General features: G+C 35.2%; 1 long non-coding RNA gene across 1 annotated transcript in view; it reads left to right on the top strand.

Moving 5' to 3' along the window:
• Positions 1-23,311, top strand: part of LOC144579432 (uncharacterized) — a 149,620-nt gene that overhangs the window by 57,872 nt on the left and 68,437 nt on the right. Inside the window, exon 2 of the long non-coding RNA XR_013526917.1 lies at positions 12,901-12,958. This is a non-coding gene — a long non-coding RNA (uncharacterized LOC144579432). The remainder of the gene's footprint in view (positions 1-12,900; positions 12,959-23,311) is intronic.

Raw genomic sequence — 23,311 nt, 5'->3', positions numbered from 1 at the left:
TAAGTCATAGCTCCCAAGCAAGATACTGATGAAACCTTCAATTCTCCAAAAACTACATGCCCTTGAGAAAGTTACTATTTTGAGAGATTTTATCTTTTGAGATGCAAAAGGGAAACTTGCATGTACAGATGGGCATCTTCTTTGAGGCATATGTTAAGATAATAAAACCACAGGTATTTCTTCTGCATAGAATTGTGTCGGAGGATTGTAATGCACAAGACTGCTTTGAAAACATTGTTTTCTAACCTGAGACCTTGGTCATAGTTAGGAAAGAAAACCAAAGTCACTAAATTCAATAAGAAAAAAAAAGATTGTTTTGCATTAGAAAGTATTTTTAAATGAGTGTACGGTACAGATTAGTCATTACTAATGGTTTGAAAAGATAAAGAAAACGACTAAAAGATACATACATGCCAACTACCATCACTTAAATTTTAATTATTCTATGTAATATTTTCATGAAGGTGAGTTTAGTGTGATACTTTTAATAGTAATACCTTCCCTCGAATCATCGGAGGTATCTTTTAATAATTACCTTTTAAGAGTTGTTAACCTGGGCCGGGCGCGGTGACTCACGCCTGTAATCCCAGCACTTTGGGAGGCCGAGGCGGGTGGATCACGAGGTCGACAGGTCAAGACCATCCTGGTCAATATGGTGAAACCCCGTTTCTACTAAAAATACAAAAAATAATTAGCTGGGCATGGCGCGTGCCTGTAATCCCAGCTACTCGGGAGGCTGAGGAGGGAGAATTGCTTGAACCCAGGTTGCAGTGAGCCGAGATTCCGCCATTGTACTCCAGCCTGGGTAACAAGAGGGAAACTCAGTCTCAAAAAAAAAAAAAAAAAAAAGAGTTGTTAACCTGAAACATTGAGATTATATATATTAAGTACAGGAAACTTCAATCATTACAATGTTTTAAGTAAGAGGAAACCATACTAGTTAAAATAAAGGAGAAGAAAAACACCCAATACTAGGACCTGTCATATACTTCTGATGGCAGTGAACTGACAACCACTTTTGAGAAGTGATATTTTTTATCAAAGATGTAAACATGTACATTCCATGACCCAAAACTCCATTTCTTAGATATATTCACAACAGAAATATGACATGTGTTCATAGAAAGATATTCATGAAATGTAATCCCCAGTGTTGGAGGTGGGGCCTAGTGGGAGGTGTTTGGATCATGAGGGCTTGAAGCATTTCCTTGGTGCTAAGTGAGCTCTTGCCCTGAGTTCACAGGAAATCTGGTCATTTAAAAGTATGGGCATCCCTCCACACATATACACTCTCTCTCCCTTGCTCCTGCCATGCTATATAAGATTGCCTACTCCCCCTTTATCTTCTGCCATGATTGTAAACTTCCCAAGGCCTCCCTAGAAGCCAAGCAGATGCCAGCATCGTGCTTCCTATAAAGACTGCAGAACCACAAGCCATTTAAATCTCTTTTCTTTATAAATTACCCAGTCTCGGGTATCTATTTATAGCAATGCAAAAATGGCCCAATACAGCCCCAAACTACGAACTACCCAAATGCTCATTCTAGTAGAATGGATTAATGATGGTGTATTCAGTTACCACCAATGTAAATGAACCATCTGCAATGACATGTAGTCTCGTGGACCAATCTTTTAAACATAATACTAAATAAAAGACCTTAGACACACACAAGAAGTACATACTATATAGGATTCTATTCTATGAAATACAAAATAGGCAAAATTAATCTATACAATTAAAAAGCCCAAATAGTTGGTACTCAGGGGAGTAGGGAGATTTGTGTCTGCAAGGGAGCATAAGCGGACTTCTAAGGTGCTTGTTTGTGAGGGCTAATCACACAGTGGTATTCAGTTTGCGAAAACATATTGAGTGGTCCACTTTCATGTGCACATTTCTCCATGTAAATTATATTTTAATAAAAATTAAAGAGTAAAAAATAAAAACAATGCTCGTGAAAGATAATTTTGTTTGCTCACTTCAATTTATATACTGTTTCCACATTAACTTTATAATAATCAATAGCAAAGAATTCTTAATAACAAAACTGTCACCTTCCCTGCAGAATATTTAATTAAGTAGTGATTCATTCATACAACACAATGCAGAGTGTAGTTCTTCCACAAAATGGCATTGCCATAGAGATTGTCATAGTAACGTCACTTATTTTTCTGATGTGTTTAACCAGATTAGTACACCTGAAGATTGCAGAATAAATACTTTATACCCCACTTTAGAAAGGCATTTTATTACACAAAACATTAAAATCCACTCCACCAGATAATACAAGATAGTTAACTGAATTTGTATCCTACTAAAGTTTGGGGTTAGAACTTAGCTCTTAAAAGGAAAAATACATAGCATCAAAATTATCCTTGAAAATTCCCCAGTGATGTGGTACACCAGAGACTGAATTACAACTCATAGTCTATACATACAAGATAGATGTTTTTTGCTTTACCACTAATTTGATCACTCTTTCTGATTGAAGATTAGATAAAGGAACTAGCTGGCATTTAGAGCCATATTAACAAAAGGAAACACAAATATCCGAATCACATCAGCCTCGGAAGCACCTGGGAGCTATCATTAACTGAGGTAAGAATAGTCACAGAGTCCAACTCAGAGTTCCTGTGAGAGTACAGTGTAGAGTGGTTGGCTGGACTGCCCCTATGATTTAATTATTTTCCCTTTCGCTCTCTCCCATTTGCCATCCCTGATCCCAAGGTAGTGCACTAATAATCAAAATCACAAAATTTGTAATTTATCCTTCTGAAAACTCGGAATATCTACCTTACATTGTAATGGCAAAATGTGAATGTACCTAAAATGCTTCCTGGGTAGCATAATATCTAGCATGTTGTGAGTGCTCAGGAAATAACAGCTATTATTACTGAGGTAGAAGAATGTGAAAATAAATAAAAGATATAAAATTATGACTCAGTCTCAAAACAAATTTTAAAATTACCCTTTTTCAAACTGTGTGGAAAATTTTTAAAAATTTAATAAATATGTATGCTTCATCTCACTTAGTATCCTTTTCCCAAAGCTCAAGACCATGTGGCCACCATGGTTCCCTTTCCATTCCCTGAGCAATATGGCTTTGATGGCCCTCCATGAAGAGGTGAAGTGTATTTCTCAGGCCATTGAATGATGGCTGGCTATGGAATGCTTGGCCAACTGACCTCAGCAAAAGGGGCTAAGTGCCTGTTTCAGACTTGGGCCTCCAAAAGCCATGTGGGCTCTCACTTTGTATCTGGAGACTCTGCCTCAGTCATGAGTATAACCTCGGGCTAGTCTGCAGGAAGAAGAATGACAACGTGGGTCAGAGGCCAGTCAGCCTACTTATGCCCGTTGCAGTGTCCCAGACACCTGCCAGCCCCACGTTGATCAGCAAAGCCAGCCTATAGTTCTACTGTGGTCACTCATAGCTGACCATAGACACACATGGAAAATACAATAGTACTGCCCAGCAGAGTCGTGAGCCAAATATGCTATTGTTATTTTAAGTCAACATGTTTTGGGTAGACTTTTACTCAACTATACCTACCTGATAGAGACTGTGTATTTTCTAATCCATTCGAAAATTTAATTTAAGCCTAGAGCATTAAATTGCAACGTGTGGTTCACATTGTAGTATTCTTACACATTATATAATACATTCAGACATTCCACAATATTACACTGAGACACATATATGCACAAACTTAGGGATTGGGTGTATGAAAATGTCTCCGATTGATTCACCTCTTTCATAATAGAGTATCCATGGACCTACAATTACAAAGACTTAGACCCTAATTGCCAGCATAATCTGGTCATTTTCTATCTGTCACATTATAAATAAATTATTTAACCAACATGTGTATCAGAGATTCTGGCCAACATAGTAGAGCATGCATCTTCTTTCAAACTTGATGCACAATTAGAAAAATACCTAATTGAGAAGATCAGCTTTAAGTACTAGCTTAGAATCATGAATAGTTACACATGGATAGGTACTTTTAATCTTTTTAAAATTTAAATAGGTAAAAAGGAACATATAGGCTAGGCATAGTGGCTCATGCCTGTATCCCAGCACTTTGGGAGACTGAGGCAGCAGATCATGAGGTCAGGAGTTTGAGATCAGACTGGCCAATATGGTGAAACCCCATCTCTACTAAAAATACAAAAAAAAAAATAGCTGGGCATGGTGGCACATGCCTGTAGTCCCAGCTACTCAGGAGGCTGAGACAGAATTGCTTGAACCTAGGAGGTGAAGGTTGCAGTGAGCCGAGATTGCACTACTGCACTGTAGCCTGGGCAACGGAGCAAGACTCCATCTCAAAAAAATTATAATAATAACATCTACTGAAAATGTTTATGTTTATCTTCTTTCCCTGTTCCATTTTAAAGGCAGTGCTATCATTACCAGTGTATTATGTAGCCTTCCAGAGACGCTGCATTTGTTTTGTATATATACTCTATATTCACCTGTATTTGCATGTGTGTTTACTTGCTCCCCTCATTGATGATTTGCATTTTACAGCTTATCTTGGAAATCATTATCGATATGTATAGACTTTAAGGCAGAGACCTGAAATGAGATGAGCCCAGGCCAAGGTATACAGGGAGTCCTCCATTATCTAGAAGACTGTTAAAAGCTTCAGATTTTCTATTCACCTTTCAAAATTTTTTCTATTCCTTTCACTGACAGGGTATGATTGCCAGAAAGTTGGGGATCATTAGAGACCATTTTTTCCTGTCTCTTTGAACCAACATTGAATGAACCCATACTACATGCTTAAGCCTGCAGTTGTCACTGATTTAAATAAAAAATCAGCCCCAAAACTTGAAAGGACTGAGAGAATGGGACTTCAATTTGGACCTAAGTCTTCTAAGGGTTTAATTATTTGTTTGTAGAAATATTTTATTGTCTTAATGATATTAGCCATTATTTAATAAGAAGTCATGCATTGTCTAAGACTGACTATCTTATGAGGGGGATCAAGTTACATCCTTAAAAGAAAATCGGATGCTAAGAAAAGCAGCAGCCAAGTGTCAGAATGTCTGGTTTATAGACCCCAACCAAGCTCAGAAATAATGAGATCATGCAGGCGGTTGTTTCACAGATGCAAGTACTGTGTGCGAAGAACAAGGCCACACTTACTCAGAAGCCAAGTTTATCCAACTCAGGATTCTGCATCTTTCAGAGGAATATTTGTGGCTTGATGATTGCCCATCATGAAATCACCTTTAAAAATAGAATAATGCATCACAAACACATCTAAATTCCTTTTAGCATCTAGTACAGAAAAAAAATTCATGATATAGTTTCTAAATTTCTGAAAGTTTCTAGTCTGTATTATGTATTGAAGAGATATGGCTTGGGTTTGGTTTGGCTTTTAGGTTTTTTTTCTTTTCTTTTTTACCACCTACTTTTGATGACCTTAGCTACATCTTGAAGACATAAAGTCAATAAAATAGTAGCAAGTTATTATAAGAAATTAAATCTGCAGTTCTTTTTTTAATAATCAGATTAAATTCAGGATACATTTCCTATCATAAGAATTTCAAAGTGCTTAAAATCTGGGACAGATTTTTTTTCAGCACTGTTACAGGAACTAATGTGGGAGGAAGGAGGGGAGGAGGAGGTGAAAGAAAAGGAAGAAAAGGAGGAAGAAGACCGGTAAAGAGGCAGAGAAGAAGGGGGAGGAGGAGGGAGGGAGGGAGGAAGAGAACCAAGATAGCCTACTCCCAAAAGTAGTGTTTCCATGGAGAAGCAATGCTATTAGAGACACTTAGCTTGCAAGATGACTAGGAGACATTCTTAACTTTATATTGGAAGATTACAGTGTATGCTAGTTTTATCTCATATGAGGCAGCACATTTTCTTAGAATACCAACAAGTGGGCTTCAGAGAATTATATAGTGAGGACACAGTAATCACTACAAAAATAAACAAAAGCTTTGGTTTATTTTTCACATGGAGAGAGTCTGTAAAAGGCTGAAGTTTTTGAAAAGTAAAATCTGATGCAAAAACTTCATCTAAGGAAACATTAGCTTGAACATCCAGGGAGGTGGGAGTAGAAATCAGTGCACACTATTTTTTCCTCTCTATTATATTTTCTCTTCCTGATAATTTTGGGAATAACATCATGTCCTATATTCTGCCAGCTACTGCTAACGCTCTGAACTTTCAGTTCTTGCCTGGCAGGGATCCATCAATCCACAGTCTTTCCACTATTAAATCTATTTCTCAATATAGGTCACTTGAGTCAAAATTACTCAGTTAGAGATAAAATACAACCCTCCACTAGAGGGACATATTTTTATCCCAACATTCAAAGAGTTGCCTTTTTAACATGACCCAGTGTTAATGGAGGTTACAGTCATAACTCTTCAGGAAGAGACTATAATTTAGAAATCTACTCTCCCCTTGATAATAGGTTTAACTTCTATTAACATAAAATGAGAATTATGTGACGTAGAGGTAGTGAGATAAGATGCGTTAGTCTAAACTAATGATGAAAGTTGTGACTGCTCCATATTACGGAGGTCTCTTCTGAAATCATACCAGCATTTAGAGAAATGCCACTATAACCCCCACAGCTGTTGCCTAGAACCCAAATATTGAGAAAGAAATTAGGAAGCCTGTATCAAGGCCATATATTCTTAGTGACACTGAACTTCCTAATTTAATATTTAAATTATTATTATTATTAAATATTAAATATTAAATTAAATTATTTAAAGTTATTTTAAATCATGACTTATTGTACTTCATAGTAAGGGAGATTCAATTTCTGGGTGTATAGTTGACCACAAGTGATGTATTCATTTTTTTTTTTCAATGTCTCTTATCGCCTCTTACAGAAGGGCCTAGTAAAGCTTTTATCCCAAATCCTGACTTGGCTTTAACTTACTATATAGGTACTATTTTATACATTTAGCAAGATGTAAATGCAAATTTAGGCATCTATCAGATATTTAGCAAAGATAATAACACTTAGACAATTCTGTTCAAAATTTAATTTTTATACTATTGAAAAATTTACTAAATAAGCAAGTGGTATACTGAGGATATTATTTAGGAATTTTTACCCTTAAAGCATAATGTTTTCCTACTAATATGTAACATAACCAACAGAAAGTCATATCACCTAAATCACTCATTAGAAAATCTATCATTAAATACAGACCACCAGTTGAGCTCATGGAATTATCAGAACACTTTACGGCAATCGTCCATGCACATGGGGAACTTTTTGAAGCAAACTTATGTGGAATTCAACTGGGGTGAGAGACTGGGTTAAATAAGACCTCAAACAGAGTCTCGAGGCACAGAAATGTGTAAAGGTCAGCAACTAAGGCATTTTATTCTTAGGAAAGTATACCAACTAATGACTTACTTACTTTTATCTTAGACATACTTTTAACAATGTTAGCTATTTCATTTTCCTGTACATATTGTTAACAAACCAATTATAAATAGAAAGCTGTTAAGTCACACTTTCTGCAAGAAGTGGTGTCTAATACTGAGGCAAGGTACAGAAAATAACATAGCATTGTATACAGGTATTCAGAAAGTATACTCCTCTTGAATCAGCAAAGGCCCCTCAAGACACCTCTGTTTTCTATATGGTTCGATAATAGTAAAAAAGATAACCCCTAGGCATCTTTACAGAACATGAAATTCTGTTCAAACTGCAACATAAGATGGCAGAGAAAGCCACAATTCATTGTAGAAAGGCTTTCGTTTTACGGCTCAAATTTTTTTTATTATTATTGTTGTTAAGGTTTTACTCACAGAAGATATAACTACAATTAGCTAAGCAAGTCACCTATGACAATGTGAACTTGCCAATGCCATAAAGGAAACAAAGTTATTGTGTATACTTTGATTGTAAACTACTGGGAATCAATTTCATTTAACCAATATTGAGTCCCTACTCTAGGCAAAACACTTGCCATGGAAAATGCATTTGAAATTAGTAACTTTGTTATACATACAAGTAACTTTTCTAATCTATTTCATTTAATTAATCTAATAATGAACGACAATGACCATTAGAAATTTTGTATACCTATGTCTTATAAACCCTTCCTCAGCCTATCAAAACACAGATTAGAAAAAATGGATTTTAATAATAAAAATAGCAAAGCCTTCTCTAGAACTAGCTAGGTTTCAGACACTATTCTAACCCCTCTGAACAGATTACTTCATTTATTCATTTAATCCTTACCATCTTTTGCAAAATAGATACAATCATCACCCTTATTTTTGAGATAAGGAACCCACCAAGAATTATTTGGAAACTTGCTCAGGGTCTTGCAGCCAGGAAGTAGCAGAACCAAGATTCAAAACCCAAAGTTTTCTAGAGGGAGAGGGAGGATTATCAGCATGTTCACAGATATGGATTTTTAAATAACCCACAAATGAAATATATCATGAATGCCAGCTATGCTAGATTTAGAACTATCTATTGAGTACTTTTGGGGTGAAGGGTACACAAAAAGGCCAAACCGCACCATTAAGCAATATATAGATGTAATAAACCTGCACATGTACCCCCTAAATCCAAAATAAATACTTTTTTTAAAAAAATAAGAACAATATAAGGTTTTATTTTACCTTCAAATAAAGAACCATCAACATGCTGTGGCTAAGTCTGAATAAATATTTAAATCTCTCCAAAAGTTGTCACAGTTTGTTTCAAAGGACTGGTCAAGGATACACACATCCGCCTATCACCAGTTCAGATGCAAACTGCCTCAAAGGGCAAAAATGTCAGAAATATCGGATAGCCTTGTATACAATGGCCTAAGAACATTTTCTTTTCCATCTGGTTTATCATTCAATATTCAAAACTTACTATTGTTAATGAATCATGAGAATATTTCAAATGCATAAGAAAATATAAACCATACGAGATTAATACAATTGTGTGCATGAAGAAAGATTCTTGATGAAAGCAATGTTTGAAACACTGAATTCTTTTGGTTACAAATGCTGGAAACCCAAATCAAACTAGTTTAGGTAAAGGTGGTGGGGAGGAGATATTTTATTCATTCATAAAATTGAAAGGTCACAAGTTCAGCTGATTGAGAAGTATAAACAACATCTCTAGGACTCTGCCTCTCTTAGCTTTTAATTCTGCTCATGATATGTGGGTTTCATTCTCAGGCTGATCTTTCCACAAGTCTCAGAAAATAGCAACAAGTAACCTCAAATATGCACCTTTATTGATGAGCTACTAAATCTCAGATAAATTTCTAATTGGCCTTTCTTGATCTAATCCCTGCAGCCTAGAGGTCAAAGAACGCAGAAGGTTGCACCAGCACAAAGCTGGTCAAAACTTGGAAGAGGCCATCATTGCATCAGTGGCTAGAGTGAGAGTTGGTACAAAGAGGTTATATAAAATGCTGTATAAGGGACATCTGATACACCATCAGAGGTTAGATATGCATACACTTGAATATTGTCTATCTCTAAATTTCAGGAGAACATGATCATCAAGGATGACTAGATAAGCTGAACCTGAGACTCCCAGATTTAGCCTGTGGCCCCGAAAGGATTTAAAGTTGTCCCAGGCTAATAACATCTCCTGGCTCTTAGCAAATGTAAAAGCAAATCCCCCATGGTGGAAAGTATCTCCAGTGTAAACCCCCCAAGTTTCCAATTCATTAAGGTCAACCAGTAGGAGCCCACAAACCACCGTGGGTGAGAGTTAGCAAAAGCAAGCAAACAATCATATTTAGATACCTAATTATTTAGTATAGGAATATCAGAGACAGCATATAAAATTAGTTTATGAATTATAGTCATGAAATCAAAGAACCTTCGGGGCTCTCCCTGAGTGCCTGTATGGGATTAACTGCTTAACAGGATGCCATAGCAGTTGCTCCTCCCCACCAAAAAATGTTCTGTTACCTAAAGAAAGGGCAAGATACATGTTGGATAGGTAGAAACAACATTTGACTACCACTATTATGATTTCTCCACAGAAAAATCTCAGATTTCATGCAGGGTAACAACTTCCTTGTATTCAGGGATAATTATGTGTCAAGCACTGTGCATTTCACATACCTCCTTTCACTTAATTCTATGGCAATATTGAGGTAGACATGATTGTTATTTCTAGGAATGATGTGAAATTGGGTACCATGTGAAATTCACCTATACCAGCTATTTACACCACAACCTTTCTACTTGGCCAATGCCCCTTTCAGTTGACTGGTTCCTGTGCCATACTAGTATCTGAAATAACCAATCCTGTTTTTTCTTTTGTTTCTTTTCAAGACAGGGTCTCACTCTGTTGCTCAGACTAGAGTGCTCTGGTGTGATCACAGCTCACTGCAGCCTGAAGCTCCTGGGCTCCAAGCTCATATCAACCTCCCAAGTAGCTGGGACTACAGAAATGTGCCTCCACACCTCACTGATTTTTTAAAAATTTTGTAGAGATAAGAATTCTCTACATTGCCCAGGCTGGTCTTGAACTCCTGGGCTCAAGCAATCCTCTCACCTCAGCCTCCCAAAGTGTTGGGATTACAGGCATGAGCCACCAGGTCAGGCCTTCCTATTCATTTCTAATACTGCCATAAAGCAACTGCGATTCACAGAGTTTCATAATTTAAAAATGTAAATTCAGTAAGTACAAATCCACTAGTAGAAACTCAGTAAATGTTACTCATTATTAGTGTTAATTACTTGTTAGCATAAACATGAAAAATACTATAGGGGCATTATATTTTAATGGTTTAAGATATTCATTAAAGTATAATTTTCACAGAATAAAATCCAAATTCTATTTAAGTGCACAGCTTGATGTGTTCTGCACAAAGTATACAGCCTTGTAACTATCACCACAGAAGACAGACGTTCCTCTTATCTCAGTTTTCTCCTGCCCCTTTGCAATCAATTCCCTTGTCTCTCTCCGGATAACCACCAATATGCTTCCTATAGTTTTACCTTTTCTAGAATTTCATATGAACGGAACCATATAATGCACAATCTTTCGTATTTATGTTCTATTGTTCAGTATAACAATGAAGTCGTCTCTATCAAGAGTCATCTATATTGGTGCATGTATAAGTGGTTTGCTCCTTTTTGCTGTTTAATAATATTTTATTGTTTGGATATGCCATATTTTGTTTACTCATTTGCCAGGTTATGAAAATTTTGGCTTACCCTAGTTTTTGGATTTTACAAATAATACTGCTTTGAATATTCACAGCAGCATTACAAATCTAGGGTAGACAGTAATTGTTGAGCAGTTAATCCCCCACAGTTAATCCCATGCATGTTCATTTTAGGGGGGCAGATAATAAACCAGGAAAGGAACTGATGAGTCATAAAAAGAACTACAGGTTTAACTTTATAAGAAACTCCCAATCTGTCTTCCAAAGTGGCTCTAACCATTTTCTCATTTCCATGAACAATGAATGAGAGTTCCATTGGCTTTACATATTTGCCAACACTTAGTATGTTAAGTCTTTTTAATTTCAGCCATTGTAGTGGTTATCTGGTGCCTATAGTAAATTTAAGTGTCATTTTGCTGATGACCAGCAGTGTGGAACACATACAATATGCTTATTTGCCATCATGTATCTTCCTTGGTGATGTCTGTTCAAATTTTTGCACACTCTTAATTGTTACATGTTTTCTTATTGAAATGTAGAAGTTTTTCACAAATTCTAGACCCAAGTTCCTAGTCAGATATATGGTTTTGCAAATATTTTTACTCTTGTTTTAATTAACGTTTTCTTAAGAGTCTTTCAAAACCAAATTGTTTTTAACTTTGATAAAGTCCAATTTATCATTTTTTCTTTTCTGATTAATGCTTTTTAAATTATACTTAAGAACTCTTTTGTTAAACCAAGAACAGAGAACACAGAACATAATGAGGTGTTTTTTTTTTCCTGGTTTTGTATATATGTTTTATGGTTTTAGGTTTTACATTTAGGTTTACAATTTATTTCCATTTAATTTGGAAGTTATATAAAAATAAGGGTTGAGATGCTTCTGTATCTCATCCCAGACAAATGATTATATTATTTTTCTATGGCAGCTATAGAAAATTAACTCAAATTTACTGTTTTAAAACACAAATATATTATTGTGCAATTCTATAAGTTAGAAGTCCAAGTTGTTGGGAAGGCTACACCTCTTTCTGGGAGATCTGTGGGGGGAATTCACATATTTGCCCTTTCTAGCTTCCCAAGGCAGCCCATTCTGTAACTCATGGCCTCCTTCACCATCTTTAAAGCCTGCAACATTGGACCCAGTTTTTCTCCTCTACCATCTCTCTGGTTCTTTTCTGCCTCTCTCCTCTCCTTTTAAGAACACTTATGATTACAGTGGACCCAACTAGATAGCCCATTTATCTTCCTATTTTAAAGTTAACTGATAAACAATTTGATTTGCAAACTTAACTCCCCTTTGCCATGTAACCAACACATTCACAGGCTCTGAGGATTAGAATGTGGGCATCTTTGGGGAGGGGGGTGGAGGCATTATTTTGTCTACTGCATCAACTGTACCAGGATCATGTGTTACAAAGACTACTTTTCCCATTGAACTAATGTGGCATCTCGTTTGAAAATCAGTTGATCATGTATGGATCTATTTCTAGATTTTATTCTATTCCTCTGGTTTCTTTGTTTATCTTTTAAACCAGAGGTCACCAACCCCTGGCCTATGGACTAGTTCTGGTCTGTGGCCTGTTAGGAACCAGGCCACACAGCAGAAGTGAGTGGCAGGTGAGTAAGCGAAACTGAGCTTCTGTCAGATCTGTGGTGGCATTAGATTATCATAGGAGCATGAACCCTATTGTGAATTGTGCATGAGAGGGATTTGGATTGCATGCTCTTTATGAAAATCTAATTCCTGATGATCTGTCACTATCTCCCATCACCCCTAGGTGGGACCATCTATTTGCAGGAACACAAGCTCGGCGCTCCCACTGGTTCTACATTATGGTGAGTACATAACAATAACAGAAATAACGTACACAATAAATGTCATATGCTTGAGTCCCACCCCCTCCCAACCCATCTGTGGAGAAATCACAATTATTTTGGTAATTCCAGATCCTTTGTATTTCCATATGTAGATTTTTTGTATGTGGGAACTGCTTTGGATCTATGTGTTGATTGGATAATGCACATGTTAACAACATGGAGTCTACAGATCTGTGAACGTGGCATCTTTCTCCATTTATTTAGGTCTTCTTTAATTTACCTCATGCCTTATGAAGGCACAAATAGCTTTTTAAATATATTCCACAGGATTTTCCACATATATGACAATATCATCTGCAAATAAAGATAGTTTTCCTGCTTTTTGTACAATCTCCTTTTTTCCTTCTCTTATTGGACTGATTTGGATCTCCATAACAATATTGAACTGAAGTGGTGAAAGCAGACATTCTTCAAAATCCCATATTTTTGGTAAAACAAATTTAGTCTTTTACCAAGTACGATGTTTACTGTGAATTTTTTATAGAAGGCTTTATCAAGCTGAGAAGGTATTTTTAAATGCTGGTGTCCTGGAGTTTTTATCATAAATGGGTGTTAATTTTTAATAATTTTTTCTACTGCTATCGAGGTGGTCAAATGATCTTTATTCAATTAATATGATGAATTGCATTGAGTAATATTTGAATATTAAGCAAATTAATTCTTGAGATTAAACCCTTTTATATGTGATGACCTATTCTTTTTATGTAATGTTGAATTTGATTTGCTAATATTAGGAATGCTTACATCTAGACGTATGAGAGCTGTTGGTCTATAGTTTTCAATTTTGGGACTATCTTAATCTGGTTTTGGTATCAATGTAATTCTGGCCTCAAAAAACGTGTTGGGAAGTGAACCCTCTTCTATTTTCTGAAACAGTTTTTGTAAGAAAATACTTTCTTCATTAAATGTTTGATAGACTATACTTTCTTCATTAAATGTTTGATAGACTTCACTAGTGAAGTCACCATGTCCTATCATTTTCTTCTTGGAACATTTTTAAATTACAAATTTAATGTTTTTAATGGATATAGGGTTATCTAAGTGCTCTATTCCTTCTTGAGGCTGTTTTGATGAGTTGTTTTTCAAGATTTGTCCATTTCATCTAAAATATCAAATTTATTGGCATAAAGTTGTTCATAAAGTTGCCTTTTGTTTCACACTCTTATTTTTATTAACTCATTTCTTCTACTTAATTAGTTTGCTGGTTTTGCTAGCTCTATGGCCCAAGTTTAGATCTTGAATTGAGAGGTTTCATCTTTTAAACACAAGCATTTAAATCTATAAAAGTGCTGCTGAACACTGATTATCCACAATCCTCGAAATGTAATATGCTTTCATTTTTTTGCCATTAAAATATTTTCTAGTTTTTAAATAATTTATATGATGATAAAGTCTACACAAAACTTAGCATTTAATCTTTGTAAGTGTACAGTTGAGTGGCAGTAAGTGCAGTCACACTGTTGTGCAGCAGTCACCACCATCCATCATCTCTAGAACAACGCTGTCATCTTTCCAAATGAAAACTTTACCCATTGAGCAACAATTCCTCGTTCCCTCTCCTCAACCCCTGGAAACTACCTTTCTACTTTCTATCTCTATAAATTTGAAAATTCTGGGTACTTCACATAAATGAAATCATATATTTGTCCTTTGGGTCTGGCTTATTACACTTAGCATAATGTTTTCAGTTTACGCATGTTGTAGCATGTGTCTGAATTTCCTTAATTTTAAGGCTGAAATAATATTCCATTGTATATATGTATCACATGTTGTTTATATCAGTCAATGGCATTTGGATGAATGCCACCTTTTAGTTATTGTGAATAATGCAGCTATAAATATGAGTATAAAAATATCTCTTTATGTTACTGTTTTGATCTTTTGGGGTATACACCCAGAAGTAAAAATTTTAACTTCTTGAACATGGGTTATTTATAAATGTATTTTTTAATTGTCCAAATACTTGGGTGAATTCCCAGATAATTTTCAGTTATTGATTTATAATTTAATTATATTATAGATAAAACACTGTATGATTTAAATATTTTTGTATTTGTTAACATTTGTTTTTTGACCCTGCGTTTGGTATGTCTTGGTGAATGCTCCATGTGTTTGTGAAAAGAATGTATATTCTCCTGTTTAGGCATAAACTATTTTATAAATATCAGTTTCTTCATGTTGGTTCATATTGTTATTTAAACTTTTTTTTAATATATGGAGTCTCTGCCACCCAGGCTGGGTGCAGTGGTGCCATCTTGGCTCACTGCAAACTTTACCTCATGGGTTCAAGCAATTCTCCTGCCTCAGCCTCTCTAATAGCTGGGATTACAGGCATGCGCCACCACACTCAGCTAACTTTTGCATTTTTAGTAGAGATGGGGTTTTGCCAGGTCAGCCAGGCTGGTCTCAAACTCCTGACCTCAGGTGATCCACCCACCTCAGCCTCCCAAAGTGCCAGGATTATAGGCGTGCACCACTACAATCAGCCTATTGAATTTATTTTTTAGATCCTTACTGATTTTTTACCTATTTCTTCTAATTGCTGAGAAAGGAGTTTTGAAACTTCAAACTATACTTGCTAATGATTGTTAAATTGTCTATTATCTTTTCAATTGTAACAGTTTTTGCTTCAGGCATTGTGGAGCTCTGTTACTGGACACATAGACTTCTATAATGGTTTTATAGAATGATTATTCCTGTTGTACTGGTCTTTCTTTTTTTTAATCAAATATCCCTCTTTGTCTGCTAATACTACTTTATCTTTTTATCATAGATTGAAAAAAGATTATTTTCTTTTTAAATAAGTATTCTTATATATATTTAAAATATACAACCTGATATTATAAAATGCGCACACACACACACACACATAGTTAAATGCTTATTATAGAAAAACAAAGTAACATATTCATCATCACTTAGTTACCCATTTTTCCTTCCTATAGCAAGAACAGCTATAATCTTCTCATTCAGCAAAGATCCTGAATATAACACATTATAATTAACTATAATCTCCATGTTATACATCATATCTTTCAACCAATACTTTTTATCTTAACATGTAATTTATATGATATTCATATATCCAGTTTATTTTTTTCATTGTATCTCTGACAAAGAGTTTATTTCTTTAATTCACAAAGGGCTCAAACTAATCAATCAAAGTAGTAAAAATGGGTAGTGTTTATTAACAGACAGTTTATAGGGGAAAATGTCATATATCAGTAAATGTAAGAAACATACTTAACCTCACTAAAACCTAGAAAAAAATACAAATCAGGATACTAATGATATATCCTTGTGCCTTAATTAGATTGGGGAAAATAACAAATCATTGATAATAGTATGTATTGGTAAAGATTTGGGAAAATAAACACTCATCACTTTTGATGGCATTATTAAACCATTTGGAGGAGTACTTTGGCAATATCCATAAATATTAAAAATGTAACAAAACATTTATATCAACAACTTCAATACTAAGAATTAACTCCGCAAATAATAATAAAATACTTGCACAAGTACACAAGATATAAATATAGACATGGGCATTGCAGGATTGTTTTAATAGCAAACAACTGGGAAGATACTTAAATATTCATTTAAAAATGGGGTAAATAAATTATGGCACATCCCTAAAATAGAATTCCAAGTTGCCACTAAAATGAGGTACATCCATATTTTTTGATCTAGACAAAAGTCTATATTAAGTGTCTTTAAAAGTTATAAAAGAATAAGTTTGCTATGTCCCCATTTTTTGTAAAAATAAAGAGAAACAAAAACTCTGTGTATGTGCGTGTGTGTGTGTGTGTGTGTGTGTGTAAGTGTATAGGTAAAAAAATGTCCAGGCCATGTAAAGGTTTTCTCTCAATAGTGGTACCATGAGTGATTGCCATTTTATACTTTATTTATGACATATTTTCTGAAAATTTTACCAAAAACATGAATTATAATCACTAAAATAGGAGGTATATTTTATATGCATAAACAATGGGCAGGGGTGAAAACAGGTGTCAAAATAAGGAGGTCATTTATGACAAATTAGGTTTCCTACTTGGAGAATATTTGCAGCTGTCTATGACAGTGTGCCTTCCCCTAACCTTTCAGCTTCCCCAGTCCTAGCCTACCCCCACAGATTACTGGGAGCTGTGGGTACCTGTTTGTCCTGGATACTCACTCAGGTTTCCCTCTGTTGTAGCCTCTTTCTCTCCTGACAACATTTCTCAGTCAACCTCATTTGCTTCTTGTTTGTGCAATGTTTTGGATGATGGGGGCTGGGGAAGGTAGAAAAGTGGAGAGTTTCTCATCAAATGCAAAGGCTGCAGACCTAGCCTGCCTCCCTCACAATCTCCTCCAGACCCTACTTCTTGGTTCTGACCTTCAGTGGGTTTCCACACTGCAGGTCACACAGTGAATCAATTTACTGCCACAGCCAGTGTTTTAAAAAACTACAATAAAAGAGAATAGAAAATATCAAAATGTATTATGTATATTAAAGGCAAGTATTATTTATGAAACTTTGGTTCAAGATATATACGTAATGTTTCAGTCAGAATAATTTGAAAAATACTGATATAAATTGTTAAAGTGATTAATAACAGGTCTTAAGTCCTGACAACAGAAGTCCATCCAGAAAGCCCCAGTCCCTTTCCAATTTTGGGCTCATTCTCCTCCTACCAAACCAGGAAACCACACACACACACACACACACACACACACACACACACAAATGGTGAAAAGGAGAGCAGAACTCTGACCCCTCAAAGTGGCCAGGTGACTTCCGCTGGATTCCAAGGTCTCCACCCAGATCCCAGCAATGATCACAGCTTAACATGGGAATTTTAAGCATGGTCTTGCTTCTCAGTTGGGGAATTCCAGCATCACAACATCTGGTTCTGAGTAGTCTCTCTTTTTTGCTTGACTCTTTTGGTTTCTAGTTCAAGTTTTTCAGTTGTGAAGTATGTTGGGCCTTTTCCTCTGGAACAGAACAATTCACCATCGAGATTTTGCCTTCTATTACCTCCTTCTTGTCCTGCATTGCTCTGGGACTAAGCATTCCTCTCATTAACACCTGATACTCTGGAGTTGTTTTCCTCTTTGTTGTTCTGAACCACAATATCTTTCTATTTCCCTGAGTCATAAACACAAGCCTAAGAAATGAACAATACTTCTGTGTTTCCTAGGGAGAAGTTAAATGGTCATGCCATCCTTCTAGAAAAGCACCAGGTGCTAAGGCTTGATGTACAAGGTAGTGCACGCATCTGGGATGCACTGCAGGATCAGATTCTACTCTCTTTGCACCAAGTTTGGAAGGGTCCCCATGAGGATGCTGTTGATGTTGTAAGAGTTTTCTTGACCCTCAAAGCATGAAAAGAGAAGTGTCAGTAGGACTTAGGGATACTCCAACAGCATCCTGAGGTTAAAGACTGCCAGGCATAGTTGGTTCCACCTTCAGACCATGCCTTTTGGGCAAATGACTCTCTCACATTTACACACTCTTCAAATTATTTTCTCACCACATCCTTCCTTCCCATCCCTCTTCTTTAGCATGCTATTTGAATAGCATGTATCATTTTCCATCCTTAACTTAGAGTTTATTTGTGTCTGTATGTAAAGAACAATGTTTATAGACAGAATCTTGGTTCTTAAAAATCTAGTCCAATGCTATTTGCCTTTCATTTAAAATATTTAACCCATATATTTAATGTGATTATTATATAACAGGATTTTAATCAGCCACTGTGGTATATTTTTGTCTCATCCCTTTTTTATTCCTCTCTTTCTCCTTTTCTAGCTCCTTTAGTTTTTCATAAATATTTTAGAATGTCATTTGAGCCTCTGTTAGCATTTAACTATACTTCTTTGCATTATTTTTTTTAGTAGTTGCTTAGGGGTAACAACATGCTTTGTTAACTCATGATAATCTTCTTAGATTTAGCACTGAATTATTATTATAGAGACAGGTACTCACTCTGTCACTCAGGCTGGAGTACAGTGGCCCAATCACTCCTCACTGCAGCCTCATCTCTTTAGGCTCAAATAATCTGCCCACCTCAGCCTCCTGAAAACCTGGACTACAGGTACACATCACCACACCCAGATAATTTTTTATTTTTATTTTAGTAGATACAGGGTCTTGCTATGTTGCCCAGGCTCATCTTTAACTCCTGGGCTCAAGCAATCAGCCTGCCTTGGCCTCCCAACATGCTAGGATTACAGGCGTGAGCCACCACGTGTGGCCTTAAATTCTTATTTTTATTAAGGTATCAGAATCTTAAAACAGCGCAGTTCCATCTATTCTCCATCCTTCATGCTGTTGTTGTCACCAATGTATTGTTGTGACCAACTCTGTCTTTTCAAAAATATTTAAAAGAAAGAACAAAATATTTGTAATCTTTTATACTTTACTATGTTTGTTTCAATGCTTCATTATTTCTTTCTGCATATCTACATTACCATCTGGAGTCATTTTCCTTGCACTCAAAGTTCCTTTAGTGTTTCTTGTACTGCCAGTCTGCTAGCTATGGATTTTCTAGGTTTTGCCTAAAAACTTCTATTTTATTTTTATATTTGTAGAATAGTTTTACTAGTTATAGACTTCTTTGCTGCCAGCGTTTTGTTTTTGTTTTTTTTAATTACTCAGTATGTTGAATACATAAGTCCAATGTCTTCTGGTCTGCATTATTTCTGGTGATAAATCAGCAATTAATCATATTATTGTTTTTCTCTTGTTACTTTCTGTAAGTAGTGTGCTGTTTTTCTCTTGCCACTTTTAAGATTTTCCAAGGTTTTTTGTTTTCTTTTTAGGTGTCTTGCTGTAGTGTACTGAAATTGGAGTGCTAGTTGTGAGTGTGTGTGTTTATATTATTTGGGCTTCACTGAACTTCTTGAAACACTAAGTTAGTAGGTTTTCTTTAGCAAATTTAAGAGGATTTGGGCCATTCTTTCCCCAAATATTTTTTGTCCCTTTATATCCTTCTTAACTTCTGGGACCCCATTCACACACATGTTGAACTGTTTGAGGTTATTCTATAGTTTTCTGGGGTTTTATTCATTTTTGCTAAATGTTTTTTTGTTTTATCCATGTTACTCAAATTTGGTAATTTCTACTAATTGAACTTTAATTTATTCTTCTTCTTTGTAAAGACAGGGTCTCCTTTTGTCACCCAGGCTGCAGTGCTGTAGCACAATCATGGCTCACTGTAGCCTCAACCTCTTGGGCTTAAGTGATCCTCCCTCCTCAGTCTCCCAAGAAGCTGGGACCAGAAGTGTATGTCCAGCTAATTATTTATTTTTTGTAGAGACATGGTCTCCCTCTGTTGGCCCAGGCTGGGCTCAAACTCTTGAAGTCAAGAAATCTTCTTGTCTTAGCCTCCCAAAGTGCTAGGATTACAGATGTAAACTACTGTTCCTGGTCAATTTCACTGATTCTTTATTCTGTCATTTCAAATCTGTTTTTGAGCCAATATAGTGAAGTTTTCACTTTTAGTATTGTACTTTATAGTTCTAGAATTTCTATTTTTTTCTTACTGTTCACAATTCTCTGTCACAATTTCCTATCTGTTTACTTATAAATATTATAGTCTCTTTTAAATATCTGAATAAATATGAAATTCCCTCTTTGAAATCTTTATCTGCTTAATATATCATCAAGACCCACTCAATGTCAGTTTCCATTGACTGTCACTCAAACTCAGGCAAAGAAGCACCTTCCTGTTTCTTTGCCTACCTAGTAATTTCTTGTTTTAAATTAAATGTTGTAGATTATACCTTGTAGTGACTCTGAGACATCTGAGGATTATTGGTTTACTTGTTTTATTCTTTTTATTTGAGTTGGCAATTTGATTGGCCTAGATTTAAACTATGAAAATAGTTTCCCCAGCTATGTGTAGCAGCCGGTATTTGTAGTTCTGGGGTTAGCCATGATTTGGGGAAAGTTTATACTCAGACTTTGGACTTCAATAGTTTTGCATCCCTCATTTCCAGAATTCCTTTTTAAAGGTCAAATATTCCTGTGCTTTTGGTGCTATCATCTATTGCAAACTGGTATGAATGATTGGGGTAGTTCACTGGGGGAAATCATGTACAAAAGCCATAAATATATAATTTTTGCCAGTTATGGCAGACATAGTAGTCCAATTTTTTAAATATTGTTATTAATATAATTTAAACCATTATGAATTGGTAAGGAACAATAGAGATCCTCCATACACTTTATTTACTTTATTTCAATGGCAACATTTTGAAAACCTACAGTACAATGTCACAACCAGGATACTAACACTGACTGATACACACTGATCTTATTTATATTTCCCTGAAGTACGTGTATTCATGTGTGTGTGTGTGTGTTTGTGTATATAGTTCTATAAAACTTTATCATGTGGGTAGATTCATGTATTTACCACCACAATCAAGCTACTTATCACCTCCTTCACCCCAAGGATCCCTTTTATGACCACATTCATTTCTCTTCCACCCCAATCCCTCTTTGCCCCTAGAAAACACTAATCTGCATTCCATTTCTCCAATTTTGTAATCTCCAAATGTTGTATAAAGGGAACTCTACATTATATAACCTTCTGACAGTGGCCTTTTTCACTTAGCATACTTCAGAGATTCATCCAAGTTATGACATCTATCAATTGTTATTTTCTTCTTATTGTTGAGTTGTATTCCATGGAATAAATACACCACAGTTTGTTTGACATTCACCTGCTAAAGGTTATCTGGGATGTTTCCAGTTTTAAGCTATTATGAATAGCTGCTATGAACATTTGTATACAGGATTTTTTGGGAACTGCCTGAGAGTGTAGTTGCTTGGTTATGAGGTAATTGCATGTTTCATTTTGAAAGAAACTATTTCCCAAAGTGACTATATAATTTCTCATTGTCACTAGCATAAGTGATTATTGTCTCCAAATTCTCACCAGCATTTGACATTGTTACTATTCTTTATTTTAGCCATTCTGATATGTGTGTAGTGATATTTCATTGTGGTTTTAATTTTAATTTCCCTGATGGACTCATAGCTGGTATACATAAGAGACTCTCCAAACAATCTTAACAAACAATTAGAAAGTAGGAAAAAGATATGGAGAAATGTTTCACTGGAGAAGACATACAGGTGGCAAATTCTAGATATGAATCTTTTTGCACTGTTGTCTGAAGAAGGAATTGCCTGACATCTTCGTGTCACCAATACTGTGTGTCTACCCTTATAATGCTCTATAGTCATTTTATCATGTAAATGAAGACTTTGAAATTACATAAAAAATATTTACAGCATAGGTACCATGTAAAATAGAACTTCATGATATATTTTAATATTGCAGTATTAAAAACACAAACAGGCTATATGTCTAGATAAAAGACTAGAAATAAATATACCAAAAGATATAATTGTCTTTAATAATAGTAATATGAGTGATTTTTAAACCTATATTCCATTTATTTGTGCTAGTTGGAAGTTACAAAGTTAGCTTCTATAATTATTAAATTGTGTTTAGCATTTTTATTAGGTTACAAGTTAATCATTGCTGAAAATGTGTTTCTCAAAGAGGTTAATGAAAATTCTAATTTGAACATTATGCATAGTCACAAGATTTCTATTTATTCCTTATACTCAATTTTGATAAGGTAGTACCTTTCCTTAAATCTCCTGAAATCACAAGTAACTTCAGATAAGAAAGGCATATAGCTTTTTTATATTAAATGCATGTATAGGTAATGATTACTACTAGATTTAGCAGTATCATCCATATAAATTACATATATATAACATGTTATTAACTACATAATAACATCCCATGAATAATTTGAGCAAGTTTTAACCACATTCTAAAATGAGAACTTTAAGACGAGCTATCTAAAATATTAAAATCAGTATGCAATAAATTAATGAAAATTACCCCTAAGGAATATTATCCAAATATTATGTATATTTTTAGTTGAATACTTTAAAAAGAAATTTCACATACAATAAATAAAAATTAAGTAATGAACTAAAACCTTTATGGACATTTAGGCAAAATCTCAGGAAAAGCTAGGCCCTGAGCAACTCTTTCTAATTTGCTAAAGATGATGTTTTCAAGTTATTGAGTAAATTAGGATTTTCTGTGAATGCAGCTGAACATTCTGGATTAGCTTAGACAAATCCATGTAATCTGCTTAAAATTTGTTTTGGTTCTGTTTTCTCCCCCAGAACCAACAGAGGAATCTTTCCTCCTGGAAAATCAGTAAATCCAGCATATCAAATTCAGTTATTTTGACTCAATTATTATAGACAATATTCCAGGAAGTTGTGATTTT

The sequence above is a fragment of the Callithrix jacchus genome, chromosome 15, assembly GCF_049354715.1.
Source record: "Callithrix jacchus isolate 240 chromosome 15, calJac240_pri, whole genome shotgun sequence".
Classification (NCBI taxonomy): Eukaryota; Metazoa; Chordata; class Mammalia; order Primates; family Cebidae; genus Callithrix; species Callithrix jacchus.
Note: the sequence above shows the minus strand (reverse complement) of the source record. Positions and strands in the feature narration are given on the sequence as shown.